The 15,423-nt window shown below is 38.7% G+C and overlaps 1 pseudogene; it reads left to right on the top strand.

The window, feature by feature from the left end:
* The first annotated feature begins 2,073 nt into the window (after positions 1–2,073).
* Positions 2,074–14,375, top strand: LOC110937261 (annotated as a pseudogene).
* Positions 14,376–15,423: the final 1,048 nt, after the last annotated feature.

The raw sequence follows: 15,423 nt of genomic DNA, 5'->3' as shown, positions 1-15,423 counted from the left end.
GGGGATCCACTAACCCCTTTCTTATTTATTCTTGCTATCGAGGCACTTACCTGGATTATGAGGAGGGCATGTCACCTTGGTGTTTTTCATGGTATCCAAGTGGGAGGCAGTGGCCCGTTGATTTCTCATTTTATTTATGCAGATGATGTAGTGTTTTGTGGGGTATGGTCCGTTGCTAATGCGAAAAATTTGAGGCGCCTCTTAAGGGGTTTTTATTTGATTTCGGGTTTGAGAATTAGTTCAAACAAGAGTTGTGTCTATGGGGTTGGAGTAGAGGAGAATGAGATTATGAATTTGGCTACGGCTATACACTGTTCGTATGGTCGGTTCCCATTTACTCACCTTGGAGTGCCAATAGCGACGAATATGAATTTGGTGAAAAGTTAGGACCTAGTTATAGAAAAGGTGAAGAAAAGATTGTCGTTTTGGAAATCTAAGTGCTTATCCTATGGTGGTCGGATCACCTTACTTAAGTCGGTATTGAGTTCGCTCCCGCTTTACTTTTTCTCGTTGTTCCGGGCTCCTTTGCAAGTAATTGATAGTCTTGAGAGGATTCGTTGGAAGTTTTTTTGGGGAGGGACGGAAGACGTTGACAAATTGAGTTGGTTGGCTTGGGATAAAGTAGTTTCACCGGTTATATGGAGGTGTCGGGTTGGGTGCACTTAGAGATGCGAACTTGAGCCTTTTATCCAAATGGTGGTGGCGGTTTAAAACAAACCAAAACGCTCTTTGGCGGAAGGTAGTGTGGTCTATCCATGGTAGTGGTAGGGGATGGAATTGTATACCGGTTAAACTATCTTTAGGTGGGACATGGACACAAATCACTAGTGTCCTGAGGTTATTGGGTAATTTCAATATGGAGCCGTATAAGTTGATAAAAGCGAACCTTAGGAGTGGAACGAGTATTAATTTCTGGTTAGACTGGTGGATAGCCGATGATACACTGCAGAATATGTATCCTCTGCTGTTTAATTTGGAGAAAAACAAGTCTTGCTTGGTTTCGGATAGGGTCTAGTCTTCGCTGCAGGGTACACAGCTAAAGTGGGAGTGGAGGAGGTCAGTTTTTAGCGATGTGGAGCAGGTCGAGTATGCTGAGATGCTGCTGCTTCTTTCGGATGTTTCCACTACTTATGGTGCGGATTCGTGGACTGCTAAGTTTATTGGTTCTGGATGCTTTGAAGTCAGCTCGGTAAAGAAACTTATTATTGAGGCAACTTGTGTTATACCGGAGGCGTCTTACGAGTGGTGTAACTGGGTCCCAAGGAAAGTGGGTATAGTGGCTTGGCGTGCGTTTCTAGATCGCCTTCCGACTGCTGATGCATTATCTCGGAGGAATATTCATGTCGAAACACCTTACTGCCGCTTTGTGATACAAACATGGAGTCGGTTGATCATTTGTTCACGGGTTGCCCGGTTTCTATGGAGGTTTGGCAGGTGGTTTTTGCGTGGTGTCCGGTGCCAAATCTTTTTGCTTTCCATGTGCCGGATCTTTTAAATTATTACAAGACAACAATAACTAATGTTCCGGCAAAGAAGGCATTTTATGGGGTTGTGTTAACAACCTTTTGGAGCTTATGGAAAGTGAGAAACGATCTCATTCATAATCAAAAGGCGGTTGTGGTTCGGAATGTTTTTGAGGAGATCAAGATTATGAGTTACCTGTGGATTACAAATCGGGGGAAGATGTCGGACATGACGTGAGACTCTTGGGGTAGATTTGACATAAGTAAGATGGGATAGTGTTCGGGTTGGTTTTTGTCGTTTTGTCGGGTTACTGTTTTGTCGGGTTGTTGTACTCGGACTTTGTGTGCTAGCATCTTATTAGCGTTTTTTGAATAAAAGTTTTGTTGGCTGTTCAAAAAAAAAAAAATTATTCTATATATCTATGTACAGTTGTCTTAAATTAAAAAGAAATATTAAGCACCCAGTTATAAAAAAAGCTATGTTTTAATTATGTTATTCATGCGTAATGGATGACCTTACAGTAGCATCATATGAACTAACAAAGTCCTCATATATACACATGGATATATGCGTGTACATATTTAAAATCTTGCGTCTATAACTGAAAGTACAAATTTGATATGGCTCAAATTGTGGGTTCTGAAGAAATAGAGTCACTGAGAGTTGAACTTTCAGAAATTGGAAGAAGTTTAAGATCATCTTTTCGTCGTCATGCGTCGAGTTTTCGTGCTACTTCAGAAAGAGGTTCTGTGAACAATCATGATGAGACAGATGAGGATGTTCTGAAGTGGGAAGAGATCGATAGATTGCCAACGTTTGAACGTTTGAAGTCATCTTTGTTTGATGATGAAAATGGAAAGAAGGTGGTTGATGTCACAAAGCTCCTTGCTCCTGAGCGACACATGTTTATTGAGAAGCTCATCAAACACATCGAGAATGACAACCTGCGGTTGTTGCAGAAACTTAGAAAACGAACAGACAAGTAAGTTTTTGTTTTTCGTTTCCTTAGGGTTATTTAAAAAGCTTGTGGCTTTTGCCTTGCTCATAATCAACTCGTTTGTAACGAGTTTAATATATTTATATAAGCCGATATTATAACCTAGATTTTAATATATATAAATTATAAATTATGCAGTTTGTAAAATCCGCATTATATATATGCTATATTTTTTTGTTTATATATACAAAAACTTTTAAAAAAATTAAAAATAAACGACATGGCTCAAGCTTTTTATGAGTGGAGCTTAAGTTCTACATTCCAGCTCGTCAAGATAAAAGGGCCAAGCCAAGCTGGCTCGTTTAACTCGAGCCCGAGCCCAACCTGACTACGTTCGGCTTGTTTAAAGACCTATGCTTCCTCGTTACACATATCTTCATTGAGTTAGGAGCAATAGTTCCACACTTGCATACCCATAAGTCCTCTAAACTTCCCTTCATGTTGATTTTTCAATGTACATTGAGATGAAAGCTTACACTTAAATCTGTTTGTTTAGAGTTGGCGTCCAGTTGCCCTCTGTGGAGGTGAGATTTAAGAATCTTCGCGTAGAAGCTGAGTGTGAAGTAGTTCAGGGAAAGCCACTCCCAACTCTGTGGAATTCTTTTCAAAGTCTGCTATCTGTAAGTATCTAACTGTGACCTTTAATATACTTTATAAGCACCATATGTACTAAACATAAACTGATACTAATTAAGAAACTGTGAAGACTGGTTTGGTTCAAACTTAATGTCTAGATCACCCAGTTCCTAATCTAAGCTTTTCCTTTTTGATCTGTGATAGGAGATTGTCATGATACCCAGTTTAAAGTCTAAACGGGCAAAGATAACCATCTTAAAGGATGTCAGTGGTGTCATTAAGCCAGGAAGGTAGGAATATGATTTTGGTCTCTCCAAATAACGGAGGACACATTTCCTTTTTGACACGACATGAAAAAAAGACAAAACCCGAACATGAAATTTGTGGGTTCAGGTTTATTTTAACAGGTTCGTGTCCGTTTTGGGTCGAGCCCACAAATACCTTTGGCTAAAACGGACCGTGTTCATGTCAACCCTGCAGGTTCATTGGTACCTGTTTAACACATTTGTTTATTTTTTAGTTTTTTTTTTTAAATGCGTTTATGTAATAAGTTAAACTATCTGAGTATTTTTTATGCCAAAATTTAAAGTTCAAAAATAATTTTTCATGTTGTAAACATAATTGTTTAAAAAAATATGTGAATTTTGAATTTTAATGTATTAATATGCAATAAAAAATATTTTTTTTGGTTAAATGGGTTGTGCTCGTGTCAACCCGCAAATACACGTGTCGTATTCGGGTTCATGTGTGTGACACGAAGTTTAGAGTTCATGTCATGTAAAATTTGTAGGTTTGTGTCAGGTTTGACTCGCGAACCCTCGAACACGACACGACCCACTTAGTCAGCTCTACTACCTACTACCATCAGTATGGTTGCACTTTATAGGCTATGTTTTATTGCCTGACTATAGTTAGACTGAAGATATAATGGAAACCAAAGTGGGTCAACTAAACAAATCAGTAGTGCAGTCTGTCATCAAACTTGAACCAATATGCTATGTGGGTTCCTTCAAGTTCTTGTTAAAAGTATTTTGTGATATCAGTGAATGTTATTTGTGAGTTAAAACGGTAACTAAAATACTGTAATCTATCAGTCTTTATTCATTCTTTGGTTGTTTAATTTCTTTCAGGATGACTCTCCTTCTTGGTCCTCCAGGATGTGGGAAAACCACGTTGTTGAAAGCACTCTCGGGGAACCTAAACAAATCTCTCAAGGTTTTGATATATCCGTGCAAAGAATAGTGCGACGATGTTTATATTTGTATATCGTGTTGACTCAGTAATGTTTCTTTACTTATGTACTAAAACAGATTAGTGGTGAAATTTCTTACAATGGGTACAAACTAGAAGAATTTGTTCCCCAGAAAACTTCTGCTTATATAAGCCAAGATGATTTGCATATCCCTGAAATGTCTGTTAGGGAAACACTAGATTTTTGGGCTCGTTGCCAGGGTACTGGAATTCGTGCAGGTATGTCTCACTGCTACTTGATGCACACAATGGACATTGTAGTTTTGTATTTTATTTCAAGTAATGATGGTTCAAGAACTAAATGATAGTCATTGTGGTTCTCATTCAGAGATTATGATGGAGATTAATAGAAGGGAGAAAGAGGGAGGGATTATTCCTGATCCAGATGTTGATACTTTTATGAAGGTGAAATATTGATATTTGTTGTTTGTGTATTTCTAAATTGATGTTTGTAGTGCAAAAGAAGTCGTTTTGTTTAATCTTCCATTATAATTTTTTTTTTAAAACTTTTTATCTTATTTATGAATCCTAAACACTCCCATCACCACATAATATGTTAATATTCATCTGGATTATGCCCCTCAGAACAAGAAAAGGTTGCAACAATGCAAGTGACGGCCAGTGGCTAAAGTTTTTCAGTGGCTACGTATTGTGATGGCAGCGGGGGCTACGGTTTAGTAGGGTAGAATGTTTTTGCTAAGGTTTTAAGACCAAGTTGGTTCTTAAAGCAACTACAACGTGAAGTTTGGAATTGATGTCCAAAAAGCGGACCAACACTTTCGGACCACATACGTTGTAGGTGTTTGTCCATGGTGGTCCGGTTTGTTCTACCAGACGAGTTTGGTTTGTTTAAGTGGGGACCACATACACAAAAGACTTTTTTGTGTAAAAAGTGAGGTGTGATGTGGAGGTTTGGAATGGTTTAGTGTTGGAGGAAAGTGGGGTATGGAATGATGTGGCGGGTTTGGATATTGGACTTTGATCGACCAGTGTTGTGGATGTATTGTACCAAGTAAAACTAGGAATTCCAATTGCGTATTGATTGTGTGTATAACAGGGTTACACAGGGGCTCTATGTATAGCGAATAATATCAAACTTGAAAATTTTATAGATATGATAATTAAACATTTAGTTTAATAGACAAAGGGAGCAATTCTTGTTTCATATGTAACAACATATGGTTTCAGTTTGTGATATTTATTTTCGTAAACAACCATTTATAATTTTCACAGGCAATTTCCATTGAAGGACAAAAGACAACTCTTCAGACAAACTACATCCTGAAGGTAATTCTTTTAACTAATTTATTGTTTCTTATTTGAATATTTATATAACATGTTCATTTCCCATCATTATCAGATTCTTGGCCTTGACATATGTGCTGATACAATGTTTGGAGATGCCATGAGGAGAGGAATCTCGGGGGGTCAAAAGAAAAGATTGACTACAGGTAACTTCCGCATATGGTTAGGCTTACTGTAAATAGAATCTAACTTGTATGGTTGCTTTCAGGGGAGATGATTGTTGGTCCGAAAACAGCTTTATTCATGGATGAAATATCGAACGGATTAGACAGCTCCACTACGTATCAGATAGTTGCTTGTCTTCAGCATTTGGCACATATAACAGACGCTTCTATACTCATTTCACTTCTTCAGCCATCACCAGAAGTATTTGATCTCTTTGATGACATTATGTTGATGGCCGAAGGGAGGATCGTGTATCATGGGCCCCGCAATAATGTTTTAGAGTATTTTGAGGGTTTTGGTTTTGCATGCCCGGAAAGAAAAGGCGTAGCCGACTTCCTCCAAGAGGTAATGTCACATCCATGTCCGCTTCTTAAGTGAGTTTTCATGGAATAACAAGTTATTCACAGGTTGTGTCAAAAAAAGATCAAGCGGCTTACTGGTGTAGAAATGAACAAACATATAATTATGTCTCGGTCGACACCTTTTCCACGAGGTTTAAGGAATATCATTTAGGAAAGGAAGTAAATGAGGATATATCCAAACCGTTTATAAGATCGCAGAGTCATGGGAAAGCCATATCCTTCGATGTCTATTCTCTTTCAAAATGGGCTCTTTTTAGAGCTTGCATGTCTAGGGAAATTCTTCTCATGAAAAGGAATTCTTTTGTCTACATCTTCAAATCAGTCCAGGTGCTCATCACTCCTTTCTCAGAATATGGATTTGGGAAAATCACGACCATCTAGACCAATAAGTTTGACAAAATATTATTGACTTGTAAATTGGCGCATCATATCCATGCATGCCGCTGGACATCCATACTGTTGTGCCACAGGCCCCACTATCCCGTCAAATCATGGTCTTCAAGAGAATCTGGCTAACTTCTGGTTGGCTGAAACAATTTCTTAATTAAAAGAAAAGAAGTCAAATGATACTTTTGTAAAAATAAAAAATAAAAATTCAAGGCTATCTTGTCAGATTCATTGATCAAGATCACCATTATTTGACAATAAATAGTTCCTGTGATAAGTTCTTTTATATTACCTTAAAAAGGTACTAACTATGTGGGTTATAATGTGTGCAGCTGGTCATAATTGCATTAGTCACAATGACTGTTTTTTTCCGAACTAGATTGAAGGCTGATGTGATTGATGCAAATTATTATCTTGGTTCACTCTTTTATTCACTTGTAATCCTTCTAGTCGATGGGTTCCCAGAATTGTCAATGACAGTTGCAAGGCTTCAAGTTTTCAATAAACAACGGGACATGTGCTTCTACCCTGCTTGGGCATATGCGATTCCTGCATCCATTCTTAAGATTCCTATGTCATTGTTGGAATCCACTGTTTGAACATGTCTCACTTATTATGTTATTGGATACAGCCCAGAATCAGAAAGGTGAGCATCATATGTACTATTTCATCATTCACTTCAGTCTGCCTCAATTGTCACATCTGACTGTCTTTCATAAATAGATTTCAAAAGAGTGATGCTCCTATCCATACTGAAAATACCGGTACCGAATTTGAACAAAACTGGGTACCGTATACCATACTGAATATATCGGTACAGTACGGGTACGGGCATTTCGTTATGGTACTCACTTTGGTACCACTTTGTTTTTTTTTTTAATTTTTTTTAATCTTTTTAAAATTTTTCAGAGCACTCGTACGGGTACCAAATAGGTAAAATCGGTACAAGTACCAATCAATACACAGACGCGACTATTTGGGAAAAAAAAACCCATCCCTATTCTATAGGTACACTTCTCCCCAATCTGCACACAAGCATCCTGGTCACATCAAAGGGGCCATAGCCCGTATGAGGTTATACAACCTGTATAACTTTTCCAGACCATAGACGTGTCACCTCTATCACATCATATGAGCCGTGTAAAGCAAACTTCAATACCATACAAGCCTTATAACTTCTGACACTACACACAATTGTTACATTAATCAATTTCAGTGAAGTTATACGACCCATATAATAGCTCATATAACACATTTTTTATGTTTATATGGGTCCGTATATACATTTTTGTCAAATCATACGGGTCGTATATGGTTATACGACCCATATGACATTGCAAAAATGTTAATACTTATACGAACTGTATAACCTGGAAGTGGTGTGAGGATAGTGTGTCTGTGGTGCGTATTGAAGAACGAAGTGTTAACCAAGTCCATCCGAGTTACAAGAAACGGGCCTCTCGGGCCGGTGATGTTTATATTTTATTTGTTTAGTTGTTATGGGTCAAACATTAGTATGGTTATGTTTATTTGTTTTGGGCCGTAGGCCACATGTATGGGTCGAACAGAATGTTTAAGTCCAGTCCTATGTATTGATCGGAAGAAAAGGGTTTTGGGCCGGGTTTCATGAAGCGGCACGTCCAGGAGATAACTGCCGAGCGGTTATCTTGGGATCGACATATCCCTTCACGTTTGAAACGTCACGACTGTTGGAGACGTGCCTATTCATCGCTATATAAACCGGCTGCAAATTCTTTGTTCATTCGGTCAGTTAGTTTGTATTCAGAACGTGTTTACAAGTTATCATATTCAAAGTTCTAGTTATCATTCAAGTTCAATTCGGTTAGTTATTTATTTGCAAATCTGTTTTTCGTTCGATTCAATATGAAGTACTGTGATTGTTGTGGGTTGTTCGTGAACGATTGTGTATGCGGTCACAATACCATCCGTTCCGATTGGTCCTGGGTTTCCGATGACGATGATACCAACATTGGTATCAGAGCCAAAGGTTTAACAGGAAGCGGAAGGGATTGTGATCAAGAAGAAAACCGGGTTCATGGAAACAAAGGGAAATCGGTGGTGACCGATTATGGTGAAGAATGTTTTGTTCGTAGTGTAGAGTGCGGCCGGGCGGCGGAAGTGGATGAGTACGCGCAGGGGAAGCCAACCATGCGGACCGGGATATCACCAATGAAAAAGTTTCCAAAGAAAGTGTTTCAAAAGGGTTTCGTGAAGAAGTCCGGGAAGAAATCTAATGCACCAGTGGGTAGGCCGAGAAAACCGGGGGTTCGGTGTTTCAAGTGCAAGAAATTCGGCCACATCGCGTCAATTTGCCCTAGTAAGTATATCATATTATCACCACTGCCAATAGAAAGTGATTATATTGTGAAAGATACTTGCGGGGGTAAATGGGATTCAATCTGGGTTGTTGATCCCACGTTTAAAACGCATATGACGGGAAATAGAAATTTGTTTAAGTGTTTCAAGAGACACTTTGGGGTTGTAACGAACGAAAGTAGGAAAGACTTTTCGTTTGTACATGGAATAGGAGAAGTAAGAGTGCCGGTGGACGGCAAGGATAAGACAACCCCGTGCGTAAGTTACGCACCAAGACTTGACAAGAATGTTCTAAGTCTAGAACAACTCTTGTTTCAAGGGATTGAGACGGTCACTATGGGTGAGAAGTGTGTATTGAAGAAAATGTTTGGTTGTCGATCAAAAGGGTTCGACATATACGAAGACAAGTCGGAAACCGATTTGGAACAAGATTATCTTGATGCTTTCTACGATAATCTTGGGGTTGATAATGGCTACAAGAAGGAGAAAGAGGAATTCCAAGAGTGTCTGGGGGATTATTATGAACGAGAATTCGAGAAGTCGAAAAACAAAAAGAAAGTGTACGGTGAACGTTCAAACGCTAGGAAAGAGAAGGTTGTGTACTCAAAGAAAGCGAAAAAGGCATTGTTAATCTACATTGAAGGCGAGAAAGATAATCCGCGCCAATCTAGAGAAATGCTTCGGGAACGGGCAATAACTCTCTCTCTACTCGAGGAGGACGTCGTTGAAAGAGATTTAATTATGGAAAGTTGCGTGGAACCAGGGGATCTTATCACACTACACGAAGAAATCAAGAAACACCCAAGGTTCTTCGACGCACCGTTCGAGGAAGTTTTGGTTTGGTTCATCACGGATTTTCTAGGGATTGTTTGTGAAAAAACAATGCCGCCAGAGTTAATTGATGGACGTGATCTCAGTCTCATACTACTACACCGCATCGTGAAGCATAACGGTGGGTTCGAAGAGATAATGGAGAAAAACATGTGGGGCGACATTTCGGTGAAGTATGGCTACGAAGCGGATGACGCTTACGAGATAAAGGTCGCCTACGTTTATTATTTGGAGTTGGTCGAATGGTATTTCGACTACATCAAGAAGGAGCATGCAAGAGAGAAAGTTGTCATGGCGGAAAGCTCAAGCAACAATTGCGGTTGGCTCGACGATTCAAGCGACGACGACGTGGTGGTCAAGATCGAGGTGACCAACAATCGCAAGGAGTGATCGTGATCGAAGGACTCGGATGTTCTTGCTTAAGGGGGAGAATGAAGAACGAAGTGTTATCCAAGTCCATCCGAGTTACAAGAAACGGGCCTTTCGGGCCGGTGATGTTTATATTTTATTTGTTTAGTTGTTATGGGTCAAACATTAGTATGGTTATGTTTATTTGTTTTGGGCCGTAGGCCACATGTATGGGTCGAACAGAATGTTTAAGTCCAGTCCTATGTATTGATCGGAAGAAAAGGGTTTTGGGCCGGGTTTCATGAAGCGGCACGTCCAGGAGATAACTGCCGAGCGGTTATCTTGGGATCGACATATCCCTTCACGTTTGAAACGTCACGACTGTTGGAGACGTGCCTATTCATCGCTATATAAACCGGCTGCAAATCCTTTGTTCATTCGGTCAGTTAGTTTGTATTCAGAACGTGTTTACAAGTTATCATATTCAAAGTTCTAGTTATCATTCAAGTTCAATTCGGTTAGTTATTTATTTGCAAATCTGTTTTTCGTTCGATTCAATATGAAGTACTGTGATTGTTGTGGGTTGTTCGTGAACGATTGTGTATGCGGTCACAATACCATCCGTTCCGATTGGTCCTGGGTTTCCGATGACGATGATACCAACACGTATAGCCTGACCCTTTTCGAAAAGTACAATGATATGACCTATATTTACTCTTGTGTATTCTTTGTAGGTTCTTCCGCCAGCTACTGCTACTTTGTGCGATACACTTCACATCAGTATCCATGTTCCGATTCATTGCATCAGTTTTCCAAACTGTGGTTGCTGCTACAACAGTAGGCAGTATAGCAATATTGTTCTTGTTGTCGTTTGGGGGCTTCATTATACCACACAGTAAGTTTCTGGAACTTCTTATTCTATTTGGTATATAGCCATGTAAAAACTTGAAGATCAAACTAAGGGATGGAAACTTGGTTGCAGCTTCAATGCCAGCGTGGTTGAAGTGGGGCTTCTGGGTTTGTCCGTTGTCATATGGAGAAATTGGTCTTGCAGTAAATGAGTTTCATTCTCCCAGATGGAACAAGGTAAATACTTAAGTCAATGATATCCTTATTTTCTTTCCTTCATTGCAACATGTTGATACATTTTTTTAAACTTATCTAAGCAGATGACTTCTACAAACACAACCATAGGGCTACAGACACTTGAAAGCCGTGGATTAGATTTTGAGGAATACTATTACTGGATATCACTTGGTGCCATGTTCGGTTTTGCGTTGCTGTTTAACGTAGGCTTCGTCTTGGCTTTAAGCTACTTTAAGGATAACTTCATCTTCTTAATATCACAAGTCAACTTTGAACATAGATGATACCATAATTTCATGAATAAGTGAATAAATCTGGTTATTTGATGGTTTAGCTCCTGGCACTCGTGCCATTATTTCAATGGAAAAGCTATCTCAATTAGAGGGAGGTCAAGGATCCAAGCAACACACTCACAAGGGTAAAACAACTCAAAAATCTGTCTCAGAGCCTCATCAAGGTTTGAACATTTTCTCTTTCTTCATGTCACATTTTTGTTTCATCTTTAGGTGGTATATATATCGGCCACATGGAATTTATTCTTTTTCATTGAATACTCCGTTGCTTCCAAGAGGGTGTCCATTCTGCATCAGTAGATACTTACTATCCCGTCCTCTTACTTTACAGGAAAAATGGTGTTGCCTTTTGAACAGCTAGCGATTACCTTTCAAGATCTACAATACCATGTCGAGCCCCCACCGGTAACTGGTTGAACTTATCATATTAAATGTAAATTTTATCATATATGTGTTCAGATTAGTGTTATAGGTGATTGCTTGATGCCAGGAAATGAGGGAGCATGGCTTCGCTGGAAAAAGACTTCAATTACTTCGCAATATTACTGGTGCCTTTAGACCTGGTGTACTAACAGCCTTGATGGGTGTAAGTGGCGCTGGAAAAACAACACTTCTTGATGTTCTTGCTGGAAGGAAAACAAGTGGCATTGTTGAAGGAGAGATTAAGATCAGGGGTTATGCGAAAGTTCAAGATACCTTTGCTAGGATTTCAGGCTACTGTGAGCAAACTGATGTACACTCTCCCCAAATTACAGTTGAAGAATCAGTCATATTTTCTGCTTGGCTCCGTCTTCATCCAGACATTGATTCAAAAACTAAATCTGTATGAAATGTTTGCATATGGATTCCTTTTCTAGTTATCTTATGTTATAGTATGTAACTTTCTTCTGATGGAATTTACAGAAATTCGTAGAAGAAATCCTGGAAACAGTTGAGCTTTATGCCATAAAAGATGCCTTGGTTGGCATTCCCGGGGTTAGTGGTCTATCAACGGAGCAACGCAAGCGACTCACAATTGCTGTTGAAGTTGTTGCTAACCCCTCCATTATATTCATGGATGAACCTACAACGGGTCTGGATGCTAGATCAGCTGCCATTGTCATGCGGGCTGTGAAGAATATTGTTGATACAGGAAGGACTATTGTCTGTACCATTCATCAACCTAGCATTGACATATTTGAGGCATTTGATGAGGTAAAAAAGATATGTATATAAAAATTCAGGAGAAACAGATGACTATTATCTTAGTTACAATCATTATTCTTGAGAAAATAATTTTCTTTCTTTAGTTAAATTAGACATAAATCTAACATATTGCCCCATCCATGTTCATGCAGTTAATCTTATTGAAAAATGGTGGATGTGTGATCTACTGCGGCCCCCCGGGTCACAATTCAAGTAGGGTCATTCAATACTTTGAGGTTAGTTGAGCTCATAACAAATGCACATATTAGATATGCATCATCCCACATTCCTTAGGCGTGATTCGCATTTTGCTTCTAGTATGGAAATTCCGTCATCATAATGTATACCATCTCAAATTCACATAATTTTTTTTTCAAACAGAACATCCCGGGGGTGCCAAAGATTAGAGACAACCATAATCCAGCAACGTGGATGTTAGAGGTTAGTTCCGCATCAATGGAAGCTGAACTTGGAGTTGATTTTGGACAGATCTATTCTACTTCAACTTTGTATGAGTAAGTTACACCTTCAAGCCCCATCGTTTTTAACATGATGCAATAAAAGGTTCTAGTGAAGTTGTACAATGCAGCTCACTCATTTCAAGCATTTTAACCGTTAGTAACATTTGTCTGACTCTTGTAACATTCTGCGATGTCTCACTGACTACTTTTCTGTGTTTTGTATTATGTTAGGAGCAACAAAGAGCTTGTAAAGACATTAAGTAAACCACCTCCTGGTTCTAAAGACTTGTATTTCCCAACACGTTTCCCACAAAATGGTTGGGGCCAGTTCAAGGCCTGCTTATGGAAGCAACACTTGTCTTATTGGAGAAGTCCTTCATACAACTTGATGCGTTCCATGTATATGTTCTTTGCATGGTTTATGTTTGGGTTACTCTTCTGGGACCAAGGGGAGAAGATGTAAGTTTTAAATATTCTAAATTGTGTACTTTCCTTGCTTGTTTTTACATAGTTTTATGCCCGGTAAATTTGAAAAGCTCATAGCAAAGGATGAACAAAATGGAGCCACATAGTCATAAAACATGGTTTATTTAGTATTTGGTATTTTAAGACAATGTAAAGAATTTCAAAATTCTTTATATTTCCTTCAAATCATCTGATATGGTATCCTTCCATGTCCATGTGACAGACAAAACCAGTAGAGTCTATTCAATGTTTTCGGTTCAATGTTTGCTGCTTGAATACTCACATGCAAAGCTCGAGCTTTAAAAAATATAGCTCAAAACGAGTCGAACCCGAGAATAGTCAATTGAGCTGAGGCTCGGCTTGACTCGTTTACACCTCTAGGTCGCCACCATATATTACAAACTTGAAACTCATGTGTTTTGTACATGTTGGAATGTTGGGCTTGAAAGATTTTGTGAAACTTATCATTGTTTTGCTTAATTTCTTGCAGAAAATCCCAACTGGTGGATATGGATGTACTATTTGACTCCAACTTCATGGTCGCTTAATGCGTTGCTTACTTCTCAGTATGGTGATGTGAAAAAGGAGATATTAGTTTTCGGGGAAACTAAATCTGTGGAAGCCTTCATAAGAGATTACTTTGGGTATCATCATGATCAATTACCACTTGTGTTTGTTCTTCTTGCATTATATCCTACTATTCTTGCTTCTCTATTTGTGTATTCTGTAGCAAAACTCAACTTTCAGAAAAGGTAGACGAACCTAGCATCAAACTCTTGAAGTACAAGTATTTGTCTGTAATCTAGTGTTTCAAATAGTTGCATTCTGCAACATGTTTCTATTAAGATTTGAGTTGTGTTCATATGAATTTGTAGAACTGTCAAGAGTAAGACTATGTGTCTTTGCAAATGATGATGTCGCAAGCTACACCTCTAAGTGACTTGATCATGAACAAAATCCTTTGACGTTTTGAATCCTTTGACATCTTGAGATGAATATTTCATCGCAAAACTAACAATCACGCAGTTTAAATAGCGAATCTGATACGAGTGATGTGGACTCTATATATTATTGAGGTTAATGATTGGGATTACCTGCATGCATTATAGGATTTATAGGTGAATCCTCTCAAAATTGCAATTTTATCAATTACACTACTACAAAAGAAAACGAATCTAAGATAACAGCCCCCTAAATTTATTTAACAACACATGAACTAAAACATTGTTACATTGTAAATTTGTAATAATAGTTTAAACTTTAGATGTCATGTTGTAATGGTTCAAGTGGTGGTTGTGTAAAAAGGGATAAACGACTTGATGACCTTTCGAAATGGGCAGTTTAGTCGTTATGCTCAAGCTGTTAAAAGGCATGTGATTGGCAATGAAATGGTCAGCTATGTTTTGGCTCCATCTTCTATCTGAATTTTAACCCTTTGTTTTCACTATAACAACCATGCACAAGGTGTATAGGAGGTGAGTGATTTAGGGTGTTTGGTTTAAAGGTTGATATAAGGGATCCTCGATATGAACCATATCCATATATGGTTTGGGCTTAGAAATTCATATCCAGTATTAGTTAATATCAAAATCATATCCATACAATGCCACCATAATCTAATCTCTCGGTCATGATTCAGTTAGGATGTTTTGTTTTTATTCAACAAGTAGTTACTGACTTTGTCAAGTCATGGAGGAGTGTGTTGATGTAGGTAGCATATGGGGTCAAAACTAGGCCTGGCAAATAAAACCCATTTGGGTTTTTTGGGTTATTTTGGGTCATTTTAAAAGTGAGAATGAGTCAGGATGGGTTAAGAAATAACTAAGGATGGGTCAGGATGGGTTATATTGTCACACCCCCAAAATACCACATGCGGAAACCCCGTTAGGCGTGTGACGTACCAGGATCTA

Source organism: Helianthus annuus, chromosome 6 (assembly GCF_002127325.2).
Source record: "Helianthus annuus cultivar XRQ/B chromosome 6, HanXRQr2.0-SUNRISE, whole genome shotgun sequence".
Classification (NCBI taxonomy): Eukaryota; Viridiplantae; Streptophyta; class Magnoliopsida; order Asterales; family Asteraceae; genus Helianthus; species Helianthus annuus.
The sequence above is the reverse complement of the archived record's forward strand: the minus strand, read 5'-3'. Positions and strand labels throughout refer to the sequence as shown.